The sequence below is a fragment of the Ornithorhynchus anatinus genome, chromosome 12, assembly GCF_004115215.2.
Source record: "Ornithorhynchus anatinus isolate Pmale09 chromosome 12, mOrnAna1.pri.v4, whole genome shotgun sequence".
In the NCBI taxonomy this organism is placed as follows: Eukaryota; Metazoa; Chordata; class Mammalia; order Monotremata; family Ornithorhynchidae; genus Ornithorhynchus; species Ornithorhynchus anatinus.
In genome coordinates, this window is record NC_041739.1 from 17303264 (window position 1) to 17318997 (window position 15734).

At 39.8% G+C, this 15734-nt stretch overlaps 1 long non-coding RNA gene across 1 annotated transcript; it reads left to right on the forward strand.

The window, feature by feature from the left end:
- Positions 1-285: 285 nt before the first annotated feature.
- On the forward strand, positions 286-15307 carry LOC114815664. The gene is made up of 3 exons (XR_003763465.2): positions 286-404; positions 2318-2526; positions 15059-15307. It is a non-coding gene; the product is annotated as an uncharacterized LOC114815664 (long non-coding RNA).
- The last annotated feature ends 427 nt before the right edge of the window (positions 15308-15734 follow it).

Genomic DNA, 15734 nt, shown 5'->3' on the forward strand with positions numbered 1-15734 from the left:
AGCCTCTGCCTCTGACACAAAAGACACCTTCGGAGTGCCAAAATTATGCTCTAGATCAGGTAGTTATCCATTTTTCCTTTGAAGAGCTGAATCCATCTGAATCCGTAATGGCTCAGTGATGTCAGCAGATATAGTACATCACACTAGTGAGCCCATTATTCCATAGTATAGGCTCAGGCAGATTATGCATAGTCTCACAATGGTTTTCAAGAGCTATTGTTAAGCGCCATGGGTTCTCAGGACCTGTCAACATGATGCTTCTGCTGTTCCACTAGAGCTTAGGCTGCTTTATCTCAGTACTATTGGAAGCTTGTTTTCCTGAGTCCCTAAACTAAACCGCCTGTGCTGACAGATGAAAGAGAGGCATGGGTTGCCAGAGCGTATTAATAGAAAACACAAACCAGGTAGGTGTGCATTGAGATGGAAGCTAAATTTGGGCCTTGTTTCACAATATTATCCGGAAGCAAACATCCCTGAGATCAGTTGTCCCAATACAGGGACTGTTTCTTCTGTGACACTTAAGAGAAAGCATCAGTTCCATTCTGCAAATGCATGGTTTGGGAGTATTGGGGAATGCATGTAACAGTGTGCTAAAAACATTCCCTGTTGAACAAGAAGAATAAATATTTTTCCCAAAGTACCTGACGTTTGAACTGGGTACTCAGGGGAGATCAACTGGCAGTCAGGTCACAAGTCTAAGTAAAGCTTGGAGTTGATATTATGCGCATTCCATATGTTCTCTGCTACCTGGATCATTTTTCTAAGAAAACCACAGAGACAAAGACTCCCTACCCCTCGGAAACCTTCAATGGTTGTCGATCCACCTCGACATCAAAAGTAAACTCCTCGCAGTTGGTTTTAAGGAGATCAGTCAGCTCTGGCCTTCTTACCTTTCCTAGCTGGTATTCCATTCCAAACTAATCATTCAATCAGTCGGTGGTATTTATTGAGTGCTTACTATGAGCAGAGCACTGTACTAAGTGCTTGGGAGAGTACAACAGAAATAAGAAACAGAAATCCAAACATTTTGGTCCTCTAATGCCAATCTATTAACTATACCTAACCTTATCTATGTCACTGCCAACCCCTTGCCCATACAGTCCTTCAGGTCTGTAGCTCATTTCCTCTTCATATCCACCTTCATATACCCTTCATATCCACCCCTCTCCCTATCCACAAAGCCCTAATGAAATCATATCTCTTCCAGGAGAGCTTCCCTGAATAAACCCTTACTTTTTTATGGATTTTTGCTAAGTGCTTACTAGGTGCCAGGCACTTTATTAAAAGCTGGGGTAGATACAACTGGGGTTGAACACAGTCCCTGTCTAATATGGGGCTCACAGTCTTATTCTTCATTTTACAGAAGTAACTGAGGCACATAGAAGTAGAGTGACTTGCCCAAGATCACACACAGACTCCCAGGTCCATGCTCTATCCACTAGGCCACCGTGCTTCTCATTTGTCTTATTTATTCTCCTTTCTGAATTGCCTATATTCTTGGATTTGAAGCCCTTAAGCACTTTGATAGTCACCCTACTCCGAACCCCACAGCATTTACGTATATATGTGTATCTGTCTTCCCCCTCCATTCTGTAAACTACCTGTGGTCTAGGATCATGTCTATCAACTCTATTGCATCCAACCACTTAGTACAGTGCTCTGTGTTCATTAAATAGGATGGACTGATTAAAGAAAAATCAACAGAAAGGAGATCAGATCTCACAGGTCTTCACATCTGCTGCTTAGTTATCCAAGACAGTGCCCCTGCATTTTTGAGGAATGAAGGTGTTATTGGGCTTCAGAGAGCATGTAGTCTCTCCAGAAACAGTCAGAGACTATGTAGTTTATTTGCGTATCTTTAGCAATGACTTCTTGTCAGCCAGCTGAGGGGGGTGGATATCAGTCCTATTTTAACAATTAAAATATGCTGGGAGGCTATTTCTCAAGCCGGTCACAGTGTACAAAAGAGATACTTCTCAGGACAATGCATTTAGCTTCTGAGAGAACTTCAGAGGTTAAACACAGTATCTGTTTTCTGTTGAGGTGATTACTCAATCTATCCCCACCTTCCCTGCCCAGCATCCCCTAAGCTGCCCTTCCTCTAGTCTACATCTGTTCTTTTAATTATTTCAATCTAAGTGCTTGGGAGGGTACAGTAGATTTGATGAACATGATCCCTGTCCTAAAAACGTTTATAATCTAGTGGAGGAGTTTATGATTTTTTTTTAACAACTCCACTGCTCCTAGGTGCCACTGGGGACTTTGCTGCTTCTGGTACCTCCCGAGCCATTTCTAGTTTGTGTTCTCCTCCTTCCAGGGCTCCAAATTTGGGGATCCAAGGATGGACAAGTGAGGGAAGAGGAAGAGTAGACACTGATGGTGTAAATCCCAAGGAGAAACTCCTTCAGAAGGCCTTTCTTCCCTCTGCAATAGATCGTCTGCCCCTACTGATCCACCACTTCTAGAAATACTGTCTGAGGGTGGAAGGATCTCAGGAGAACTGAAGAAATGACACACTAAGGGAAGGTGAGGACAAAAAAACTGTGGGAACTAGGTGAATTGAGACAGAGTGATTGGAACAGGGAGAGGCATAGTCTTCTGGGAAGAATATAGGCCGGGGAGTCAGGGGGGTATGCGACAGGGATAAGAATTGCCTAAAGCACATCTTATTGGATTATGATTGTGCACCCCTATCTGAGCATCCTCCACTCAGTTGAAGGGTGGACCCACTAGTGAACCACATTCATTGATTTGTTCCTGCAGGCAGAGCTGATTCGTCAGAGTAGCTACCTTCTAAATCCAGCTCTTCCAGTTGCCAGCTGTGTGACCTTGATGAAGTTGCTTAATTTCTCTGTTTCCTAAACTGTAAATTGGAACTTAAATACCTGTTCTCCCTGCTACTTCGACTGTGAGTCCCATATAATAATATTCATTCATTCATTCAGTAGTATTTTTTGAGCACTTACTATGTGCAGAGCATTGTACTAAGCACTTGGAATGTACAATTCGGCAACAGATAGAGACAATCCCTGCCCAATGACGGGCTCACAGTCTAAACGGGGAAGACAGACAGCAAAGCAAAACAGAACAAAACAAAAACAAGACAACATCATCAAGATAAATAGAATCAAGGAAATATACACCTTATTAACAAAATAAATAGGGTAATAAATAATATATATAAATGAGCACAGGGCTGAAGGGAGGGGAAGGGGGAAGAGCAGAGGGTGGTGGGGGAGGGAGTAGTGGCATTTGTTAAGTGCTTACTATGTGCCAAGCACTGTTCTAAGCCCTGGGGGGGGATACAAGGTATTCAGGTTGCTTCACATGGGGCTCACAGTCTTCATCCTCAGGTTACAGATGAGGTAATTGAGGCACAAAGAAGTTGTGACTTGCCCAAAGTCACACAGTCCCATGTAGGACAGGGATTGGGTCTGATTTGATTATCCTGTATCTACCCAAACACCTAGTATAGTGCTTGACATAGAGAAAGTCTTAACAAAAAACAGTTATTTTTGTGGGGGGGAACTGCTTCAAAGTCACTTGGTGAATCAATTATTTCCATTAGACTGAAATCCCCACAACCTCTCAGGAGTATCTTGAACCTTCCTGAATTTATACATCCTCTTCTCTGACCTTTTTATTCTTAAATGAGGGACAATTGACAATGCACACCCAGTAATGTGAGCTGCAATAGAAATACATTAAGCTCCTCCCAAGTGCTTAGTGCCTACCTGTAGATTTCTGTATCTTTGCACTGAGTAGGTGATCAGTAAATACGTATTATCATAAACACTTCTGAATAAGGGTGCTCTTCCAACCTCCTGCAGAAACGTAGCAAAAAGGAACTGATTACCAATTGACTCGAGTTAAAGTTTACACGTATTTTTGGAAACTTCCAGAACTGTACTACTCTCAGGTTGTGGTTTGAACGAGAATGTATCTTCTCAAAAGGGGAAAAAATGTCTTCCTAGTTTATAAAAGGCTTAACATTTACTTTATCTCTAGAACTGCTTTCTAAGCAGAGTTTAAAATGAAAACTGATCTTTAAGCAATTTCAAGCTGGAAGCAATGTGCAAATGTCCAGATCCTGCTTCTTTTTTTTTACCACCTTCCTTTCATCTGATGTTCTTTAAAAATAGTATGTTCAGAAAGAAAAGCCTAAAATGTCTAATTGCTCACTAAGAAGTAATGATCATTTTAGCTTTCAGAAGCAAGCATATATGATCCAATTTCTAGATGAAATGAGCATTTTTTGTTTTTTTCCCTGCGGTTACAACAAAAATACCATCTGTGATTGTGATGAAGTATATTTTTGCTGACCATACAATATAGTCCTAGTTATTCTTCCATTGGAAGAAAAATTGCTTTGCTATTTTTAGAATAAGAAAAACCCATAACAAGCATGAGAAATAATTACTCCCTCAATGGTTTTTCTCCTTGCATCCCCAGAAGAGATCTTTTCCCCCTCCTACATTTTTTTCTTGCTGTTATGAAAAGTGGCAAATAGATGGAATTTTAAAATGAGGGAGTGAGTCAGATACACATTTAGAGCTCCTGGAAATGATAAAATGGCTACATTAGTGACACATCAGTGCAGACATTTCACTGTTCAAGATTCCCCACAGGGCAGTGGCAGAGTGTCTCAACCCAGCACTAACTCTTGTGCTGAGAGAACAGTATGCAAACATATGAACAATTAGCACAGTTTCAGGTAGAGGAGAAGGAAGTGGAACTTACCACCTTAAATTTATCTCAGCAGTTAGTGCATAATAAGCCTCTAATAATTGCATAATTAAAAATGTCATAATTGAAAGGAAGCCAATCTAAGATGGCAAAAAACCCACTCTTAAGAGGATGAAAAAGATTAGTTAGATGGTTTACTGCTGACCAGTGAGCCATAGTTAGATTCTATGCAAATATGAAAAATAGAATCATCAAAACAGGAGCCTCAAAAGATCATCTGTCCCACCACCAAGACAGCATATTTTAGTGGAAAGAGCATGGGACTAGAAGTCAGGGTCACCTGGGTTCTGGTTCAGGCTCTGCCACTTGTCTGTTATGTGATCTTGGGCAAAGTAATTTTCTGTGCCTCTATTTCCTCATCTGTAAAATGGGGATAATTGTCTTCGATCCCTCTAAGACTATATGGGAAAGGCACTATGTCTAATCTACTCATTTTGTATCTATCCAGTATTTAGCACAGTGCTGGGAACAATATAAGCCCTTTAATAAATGTCATATCATCAATTAATCCTATTCATTGATCATTTACTATGTGCATGAACTGTACTAAGTGCTTGGGAAAGTACACCACACCAGAAATAGAAATCAGGTTCCCTGATGATTATGAGCATTTTGTCTAGAGGGGGAGACAGACATTAATATGAATAAATAATTTATAATGTATAAAGATGTGTATGTATGTGCTGTGGGGGGGTGAGGTGAATATCACCTGTCCAAAGGTCACAGATCCAAGTGCATAGATGATGCAGGTTGGAGAAAGAGCCAGGGAAATGAAGGCTTAATTGGAGAAGACCTCTTGGAGGAGATGTGACCTTAGTGATGCTTTGAAAGTGGAGAAAGAGGTGGTCTGACATATATGTTATTTGTTAAGTGCTTACTGTGTGCAAAGCACTGTTATTTGCACTGGGATAGAGACAACCTAATCAATTTGGACAAAGTTTATGTGCCACTTGGGGGTCTTACATAGGGGTCTCACAGTCCAATCACCATTTTGCAGATGAAGTAACTAAGGCATAGTAAAGCAAAGTGACTAGGCCAAGGTCACACAGCAGCAGAGTGGTGGAGCCGGGATTTGAATCCATGACTTTCTGACTTTCAGGTCTGTGGTTTATCCATTTGGCAACTCTGCTTCCCATTTTTAAGTGCATATTGAAATTTTCACAACTCTGTAGCACTTAATGATGGGATTTATTAGCTACTTATTATGTGCTGAACACTGTGCTAAATGCTAGGGAAGGTACAAGATAATAAGATTAGGCACTGTTCTTGCCCCACATGAGGATCACAGTGTAAGAGAGATGAGAATAGGTATTTTAGCCTCATTTTACAGATGAGGAAACTGAGACACAGGGAAGTTTAATGCTTGTCCATGGTCACAGAGCAGGCACATGTCAAAGCAAATTAGATCCCAAGTCTCAGGATTCCCAAACTCCCATTACATTATTATACCCAATCCCTTTCTCCTTTCTATAATTGATTTTGGTGACTGTCTCCCTTGTCATATTGTAAGCTCTAGGAATGTAGGGATCATGAATTATGATCTGTGAGTTCAAGCTATCCTAGGTGTTTAGAACAGTGCTCTGCTCACACTAGATTCTCAAGTAAACTATTGATTTATTAAAGATACTGTCCATTTGAATTGTACTTTCTTGATTCTGGTGACAACCCATAGGTATTCAGCATGTAAAACCCATAGCAAATTGACATAGAAGGCAACATTTGTGGATGGTTTGTGTATGTATCTGAACATGTTACTGTTAGTAATAGCCTATTCATGTCAAATATAGCAATACTATATAGTAATAGTAGTAATTAAGTGATTACTGTATAAAAAGCACTGAGCTAAGCCCTGGGAATTTGACATGGTCCCAGGCTCCTAAGCCTTACAATCTAAGTCTAAAAGCAGGAAGAGGGGACTGTTGGCAGATATATAAGGAGAGAGAGAACCATAAAAGCACTAAATCAACATCAATCAGTCAATCAATCAGACATCAATCAGTCAGTGGTATTAATTGAGCATTTATGGTGTGCAGAATGTTGTACTGAATGCTTGGGAGAGTACAATACAACAGAGTTGGTAGACATGTTTCCTGCCTTCAAATAACTTAAAATCGAGAGAGAGAGGCAGACTAAAATAAATGACAAACATGTAGATAAGTCCTGTGGGGGTGAGGGTGGGGTGAATAACATTCATTCAATTCAATAGTATTTATTGAGTGCTTACTATGTGCAGAGCACTGTACTAAGCGCTTGGAATGTACAAGTCAGCAACAGATACAGTCCCTGCCCTTTGATGGGCTTACAATGCTTAAAGGGTACAGATCCAAATGCATAGACGATGCAGACGGGAGAAGGAGAGTGGGGTGAGGGAGTTGGGGGAAAGAGGCTTAATAAGGAAGATCTCTTGAAGGAGATATGTTTGTCCAAGAGTTTGAAGGTGAGGAGAGTGGTGGTCTGCCTTATATGAAGGGGGAGGGAGTTTCAGACAGAGAGAGGAAAAGGGGAAGGTTTAGCAGCAAGATTGATGAGATTGAGGTGCAGTGAATAGGTTGGTGTTAGAGGAGCAAAGTACTTAGACTGGGTCCTAGTAGGAAATCAGTGACATAAGGTAGGAGAGGGTGAGGTGATTGCTTTAAAGCTGATGGTAAGGAATTTCTGTTTGATGTGGAGGTGGATGAGCAACTACTGGAGGTTCTTAGGGAGTGGGGAGATAAGGGCTGAACTTTTTTTAGAAAGATGATCCAAGAAGGTTATACACAAAGTAAAAACAAAAAAGCAATAGGGTACTGTGGCTAGAGGAGTAGAGATTTGGGATCCTCATGGCACAGAGTCCAAAAATCTCAACCATAACAGGGATATGCCCCTCTTACCTCTTAGAGAAGCAGCGTGGCTTAGTAGAAAGAGCACGGGCTTGGGAGTCAGAGGTCATGTGTTCTAATCCCGGCTCCACCTCTTGTCTGCAGTGTGACCTTGGGCAAGTCACTTAACTTCTCTGTGCCTCAGTTCCCTCATCTGTAAAATGGGGATTAAGACTGTGAGCTCAATGCGGGACAACCTGATTACCTTGAATCTACCCCAGTGCTTACAACAGTGCTTGGCACATAGTAAGCGCTTAACAAATACCATCATCATCATCATCATCATTTTATGACAGTCTCTTTGGCTTTCTTAATGTGAAATTCGTGAAGCCTGGCTTAAAAGATCTGATGCTCTTTGTTTATTACACCACAAGATTCAGGTTCACTAGGCATCATTCTCTGGTAAGCCAGTTTAAGTTTGATGAGTTTGGTGAGCAGTATGGCCTAGTGGAAAGAGCATGGGCCTGGCAGTCAGAAGATCTGGGTTCTAGTTTCAGCCCTGTCACTTGTCTGCTGTTTGACCTTGGACAAGTCACTTAAGGTCTGTGTGTCTCGATTACCTCACTGGTAAAATGGTGATTAAGGCTGTGAACCCCATGTGGGACATGGACTATGTCCAACCTGATTATCTTGTGTCTACTCCAATGCTTAGTACAGTGTCTGGCACAGAGTAAGTGCTTAGCAAATACCATTAAAAAATACCACTGATTGATTGAGCAGATGGGGATGGGAGAGGGTCTATCTACCGTGACTGAATTCTCTAGTAAACACAAGAAGCCCAGCAATTAGTACAGTGCTTGGCACAAAGCAAGTGCTTAACAAATACCATTAATTAAAAAAAAGAAAAAAACACTTTTCTTTGGCTTTTCCTTAGCTGTTGATTCAAATTACAATTTTGGACAGCAGCTCCTTACTTGCATACGTAATTTATGAAACACTTCTGGATTCTTCACATTCTCTTAAGCCTTCCTTTGCGTTGTCAGTATGATTGAGATGCTTTATTTGGAAGCATCCCAACTGCTTCCTTGTTCATCCGACACTGACAGCCTTGGAGAAGGTTGTTCAATCTGAAATCAAGACCTAGTTTTAGCCCACCCAGCTTTGATTCTGATACTTTCAGCCTTCTCAGTTTCAGCTGGCATGCCACATTTGTTATCTTTTACCTCTCTTCGTTTGACAGCTGATGGATTAGAACTATGCTAAAGGCTGGGAAAGAGCATGTCTGTCGTTTTGTCAGCCTGAGTTTTGATTTGAGTTTTTGTTGGTGGGTTCTTTTTTCTCCTGGAGGCATTGGATTTCTGTTGATAAAAGCAGTCACGATGCAACTAATCCTTTAAAGGAACAGGAAGACGAAATTTCCCCTTAAAAATATTCTTTCTTTAATTCCTAGTCTAGATGCAAAATGTTTATACATATTACATGACCACCAGTCAGTGGGATACACCAGTCTTAAAGGCTCAGTTGACTCACAGTGGCTTTCTATAGAATTTGTAGGGAAGGCAAAATCAAGATTGGGTAGAAAGTTGATCTCCATCCTTGGAATCCCTTGTATTTGAATGGTTAAAGCTTATTAATTCTTACAGAGATGACAGTTAAAGAAACAATCAGACCAAAGCTCTCAAGCATATAAAGCATGTCCAAATGATAGTGAGGTAGTGTTGCCTAGGGAAAAGAGAGGATCTGGGTTCTAATCCCAGCTCGGCCACTTGCCTGCTGTGTGACCTTGGGCAAGTCACTTAATTTCTCTCTGCCTCAGTTACCTCATTTGTAAAAACTGGGGGTTAAATCCTCTTCCCTCTGACTCAGACTGTGAATTTCCTGTGAGATAGGGATATCCAACCTGATTATATTGTTTCTACCTCGTTCTTAGATCAGTGCCTGACACAGGGAGTGCTAAACAAGTACCATTAAAACCAAAAATTGGTAATTTGTGGTAAGCTTGTTGTGGGCAGAGAATGTGTCTGTTTATTGTTGTATTGTACTCTCTCAAGTGCTTAGTACAGTGCTCTGTACACAACAAGCGCTCAATCAATATGATTGAATGAATGAATGAACCGCACCATACCATCAACATGCATAGAAGGATGACATTATTGCAAGTTGCTTTTTTCTTGAAATGACAGACCGTCACTATAGTATGACTCTGTAGGTGGGATACAAAGTCGGGGTGGATTCACATGAAGCTTAAAATATTTTGGAACCTGAAACTCTACAAGACAAGCTCTCTGAATACTCAGGTTCAGCTTATGAATTAAAGTCTTTTTGGCAGCTGGGAAGAGCCTTCTCTAGCCTTCTCACCTTCTAGCCTGTGACTCAACTCTTTGGTCTCCCTTCTCATTGCAAAATGAAGGGGCAATGGGGCAAATATCTGTGTAATTCAGGGTGGGAGTCCTGTATTCCTCCTAATTGTTCAGGCAAATCAATTGTGGGCTTTTCTTAGGGAGGAGAAGTGGAGTAACTTACAGACTGACTGTATGTACTATTCAGATTCAGCCCAAGATTTCCAGGTCAGTCTTTTCTTTGTGACCTTTAGACCTGGAATTACATTGATACAATATATGCCACATTGACTTTCACATTCTACTAAGACACCACTTATGGTATAACTGTTGTGTGTCTGGCTCAAGCAATTAAACACCTTGACATTGACCCTAGGGTTAAGATGGCAGCCAGTAGCTGAGGTAATCATTCTTAAAGCCCATTCCTGCTTGCATCTCTGGTTGCTGCATCACTGATGCTATTCTAAGGACCTGTCAGTAGTAAAGGTCTGCACTGGTGGAGGGAAGCCAGTGTGGTTAATGGCATAGCAGAGCTAGGGCCAGCAGTAGTTGGAGAGAGAGTTTTGTGGAAGTAAACATAGAATGTATATCGACTCTTGAAACCAAGGTCTCAGTCAATCAAAAGTATTTATTCAGTGCTTGCTTTGCACAGAGAACTGTATTAAGTGCTCGGGAGAGTCTCTTATCAGATGGCAAAAAGCCTGGCCTAGAGGAAAGAGGATGGGCCTAAGAGTCAAGAGACTGCTGGGTGACTTGGGCAAATCACTAAATGCTTAATAATTCAGTCTTCCTCATTTATATGAAGCAGCGGGGCTCAGTGGAAAGAGTGCGGGCTTGGGAGTCAGAGGACATGGGTTCTGATCCCGATTCTGTCATTTGTCTGCTATGTGACCTTGGGCAAGCATGTAACTTCTCTGTGCCTCAATTACCTCATCTGTACAATAGGGATTAAGACTGTAAGCTCCACGTGGGACAACCTGATTACTTTGCGCTGATTATCTACCCCAGCACTTAGAACAGTGCTTGACACATAGTAAGCACTTAAGTACCATAATTATTTGTGCTTATCATTTATAAAATGGGGATAAGATGCCTGCTCTTCCACTTTAAGACTTTGAGCCCTATTTGGGGCAGAGACTGTCCCGGATTGTATCTGCCCCAGTGCTTAGTAAGGACTAAGTACTTAACAAATAATATATAATATCATATATAATAAAAGTACTTAACAAATACCCCAGGTACGTTATTCTTATATCCTTTGCTCTGAACTCCCTAATTCTTCACTGGTTAGCTCCTCTCTGGCCCATTCTTTACTTCTCATAGGCAGAAACATTGTTGATTGGTCAGCAGCATGTGCAGGAATTTTTGCAAGCCAATCATCATCCTCTTAGCTATTAAGCAGTGGCTTGCCCTATCACCCTCCCTTATGATCCATCTGTACAATGGCATTCCTATTTCCAGTTGTTCATCATCTAACTTGCTCTGTTCAATTTTATAATAGAGAAATGCTAATATTTTAGATTCATATATCCTTATATTCAAAATCATATTTAACAGGTTCTGGTAAGTACTGAAATTGTGTGAGATGAGAAATTCAGGCAGTATTTTATTTCATAAGTTGTAGAGATAAAAGGCCATCTGAATATTTTTGGAGCTTTCTTATACTTAGTTTCAGTATAAAATGGATTTTTACATCAAAGCCATAAACTCTTAAAAGTGTTAAAACTATCTAGACCTTGATGCCTTGACAGCTCTTCAACTTAGTGTCATAGTCAAAAACAGCTATGAAGCTATATCTACCCTACTTTCATTTTTTTCTATAAAATCAGACTCCTCCTGAGCTAAATGGTAATTGTGCTCTATCATTAATAAAATAATTTTGAGTTACACCCCAGACCCAAGATTTTTTCAATGAGTGCCACTAAAATCCATCTGTAAATATTTTAATGTCTGTCTCCCCTGTAAGTATGTAAGCTTCTTGTGGGCGTGAATCAAATCTACCTACGCTGGGGTTTCGTACTCTCCCAAGTACCTGGTACAGGGTTCTGTTCATGGTGAACACTCAATAAACGCCCCTGTTTGATTGATTGAACCCTGGTATTTGTGACTTAGTGATAACAAAGAATATATGGGAGAAATATTTTATTAATTTAGGAGTAAAGCATGTCAGTAAAACTAGTCAGTTTTGCACAAATAGTTTTTTTAATGCATTTTGGGTGAATCATAGTTGCAAAATTAGGAAATTATTCTGGCATTGCAGTCTCTGGTTACAGTGGTATTGAAAGAAATGTTTCTGTGCAAGTGAGTGGTATTTGAGAAATAAGGAGTACTACAACTTGGGACTTCAGGAATGCCGGGTCTTCAGATAAAAAACCCCTCTGTTATGGCAGAACAGCTGTAATGAAAAGAAAAAGTCAAATCATTTTAAACTATCTGCATGACAGATTACATTTTCACATCTCCTAACTCTGTTATATTGTGCTCTCCTAAATGCTTAGTACAATGCTCTGCACACAGTAAGTTCTCGGAAAATACGATTGATTAATCCTCTCTACTAATAATGGTAATAATGATGATGGTACTTATTAAGCACTTACTTGGGGCCAAGTACTGAAGTAGGTTTAAAATAATCAGACAAAACAGCGTCTCTAGTTCACCTAGATTGAGAGTGTAGGGATCTCTTCTCAATTTCCGGATAGGATGGCTGAGGCCCCAAGAGGTTAAGAGGCTTGCCCAAGATCATCCAGCAGGGCAGTGAGAGAGGAGGGATTAGAACTAGTTTCTCTTGACTCCCAGATTTATGGTCTTTCCCTTAGGCCACCCAGCCTCTCAGGACACCAGGAATTTCCCATTACCAATATGTCGACTTGAAGCTGTCGATAATTTTTGTTTTAAAGTATCAGATTTGTGATAGGAAAACTGGAAACCACATTACTGTAGCAAAAGCAAGAATAAAAGTGTAATGCTCATTTTTAAATTACCTTTTTATAGAGATTCTTACCTTCAAAACCAACAACTGAGGAATATGACATTTTAAAATTATAGAAAAGGTAGCTAGCCTTTCAATAACAAGATAGAATTAGTTATCAGGACTCTACAGATAACTTCTAAAATGACAGAACAACTAAACCTAATCTGATTAATACTTAAATTGTAAGAAAACAATTTCAAGCTAAATTTAAAATACATATCTATAATGAAGCAATCTGAAGAAAAATATATTTCCATTTAATACTATTTCCTGAATGCCTACAGAGCACGAAGGCTTGTACTAAGCAAAGCATACGATCCCTGACCACAAGAAGATTATGATTTAGTGGGGGAGACAAATCTAAATTATTTTAATTAGCACCACAGGATAACAAACAACAATGTAGTAGGAAGTAGCACCTACTTCCTGTGCAAAGCACTGAACTAAGTGCTTGGTAAATATAATACAATAGGGTAGTAGATGTGAATGTGATTCCAGTCCACAAAGAATTTTCAGTATATGGGGTAGGAAGACAGATATTATAATAAATTATAGACCAGAAGAATAGAAGAGATAAGGATGGGGCTGTAGAGAGTCTAAAAGTGTTTAAGTGATACACAGGCAACTGCATAGTCAATGCAGAGGGGAGGGTGGGTAGGGGAAATAAGGGCTTAATCTGGGAAAGTCTCTTGGAGGAGATGTAATTTTCAGAGGGTTCTGAAGGTGGGAAGAGTGATAGCCTGTTGGATATGAAGTGGGAGGGACCTTCATGCCAGAGGGGAAGCTGTGGGCAAGGGGTCTGTGTTGGGATAGAGGAAATTGAGGTACAGAGAATAGATTGATGTGAGAGGAGTGGAGTGTGCAGAATTAGTTATAGTAGGAGATGTGAAGTAAGGCAGCAGGGAGAGTGCCTTAAATGTGATGGTAAGGTGTTTGTTTGATGTGGAGGTGGATGGTCAACCACTGAAGGTTTTTGAAGAGTGGGTAGATGTCAACTGAACTTGTGTTTCAGCAAAATAATCTGGGCATAAGAGAGAAGTATGGCCAGGAGAAAGGAAAGACAGGAGGAGGCTGATGCATTCATTAAGGTGGAAAAAGATGAGTGCTGTGTCAACATAGTAGCAGTTTGGAGAGAAAAAGTTGGATTCTAATGATGTTGTGAAGGTAGAACTGACAGATTCATTTAGGATTGAATGTGTGGGTTGAATGTTAGAGATGAGTTGAGAATTTCAATAATAATTTGAATATTTGAATCAATAATTTGAATATTTAAGTAAGCAGATAAAGCTAACATTTGTGTATAAATGCTGAGGCTAGGAATAAGGAAGATAAGTGCTAAGCGTGGTGGTGGTTGATAGACTGGATTGTTATGAATTAATCAGAGAAGATATTGTGCAATATAATAACCAGATACATTCCTGCCCACAACAAGCAATCCTCCGACCTCTCCCAATCTCTCCTTTCACCTTCTCTTCTTTGCCAACCTGACTTGCTCCCTTTACTCATCCTCCTTCCCAGCCCCACAGCACTTATGTACATATCTGCAGTTTATTTATATTAATGTCTGTCTTCCCCTCTAGACTGTAAACTCCTTGTGGGCAGGGTTATGTCTGTTCATTGTTATATTGTACTCTCCCATGCACTTAATATAGTGCTCTGCACATACTAAATGTTCAATAAATACAATTGAATGAATGAACTACACTTCAGACAGTACACTGCTTGTGGGCAGGGAACATGTCTAACAACTCTCATGTACTGTATTCTCCCAAGCACAGCAATAGTAATTTAGTGCATAGCAAATCTCAAACTAACTGGTACAGGAATAAGAAAAAATGCTAAATAAGTTGTAAGTCATGTCTTGACAAAGTGAACGCCGTAGGAAGTATACGCTACTTAGTTGGCTATTCCTTGTCAATTACTGGTGAAACTGTTGAAAGAGAGAAAGAAAATGTTTCAACAAATTCTCCTCTTTCTGAGCAGATTTGGGAGATTGAAAATGAGACCATATGGCCTTTCAGAAAAAAAGGAATTAATAAATTTGGGAAAAATATTTAGTCTAAGATTTCCAGGTTACATCAAAGATCAAAGATAAGTGAATTTTAAGCCCTCTTGATTGTTTTTCCATATTTGACATGACATGGTGTCTATGAGGAAAGGTATTTACTAATTATCTGTTACTTATGTATTTCTATTGTGTACAGGTTTTGGAAACAAAGGTTTGTACAAAAATATCCATGGACTTGGTACAATCTATGTAGCAAGTATGGATAATTGGATGGAACTATTTACTTTACTAGAAGACATGAATCTCAACATATGAAACAGCAATTTCAGCATTAATTGGGTAGGTCTAGAGCTAAAGAGGATCCTGATTACATCTCATATTTGGAAGATTTTAAAGAAATGATCCTAAATAGTACCAGGAAAATAAAATCTGATTTTTAAAAATTCTTTGGCTTCACACCTTCTATCTCTCAAACTACTGGCCTTGTTTTGGGGTTGGTTGTGTTTTTTTTTTTTTTACCTCTTTCAGAGTCTTATTTACAGCTGACAAAAAAGGAAAATCCACTATTAATGGGGAAATGTAGAAAGAATTAGTGAATTCTGCTCCAGAACACTACCAATACTGTGGTTACTTCTGCTTGATAACCAATTGCTGAGGTTAAAAAAAAAATGATTCCAGGATGTCTCATTGCAGGGTAGTTCCATTACTTTAGGGATTGTATGGATCCAAGGAGTTATAATCAATCTTGTTGTGAGACATCCCAGGCTAAAACCTCATTGGCTATATTCCCCTGAGTTTGATATCTAAGATTAATGTCAGAGAAGCAGGGTCTGGAAAACAGCACAATTTATTTTTCAGCTTTCTATTTTTCA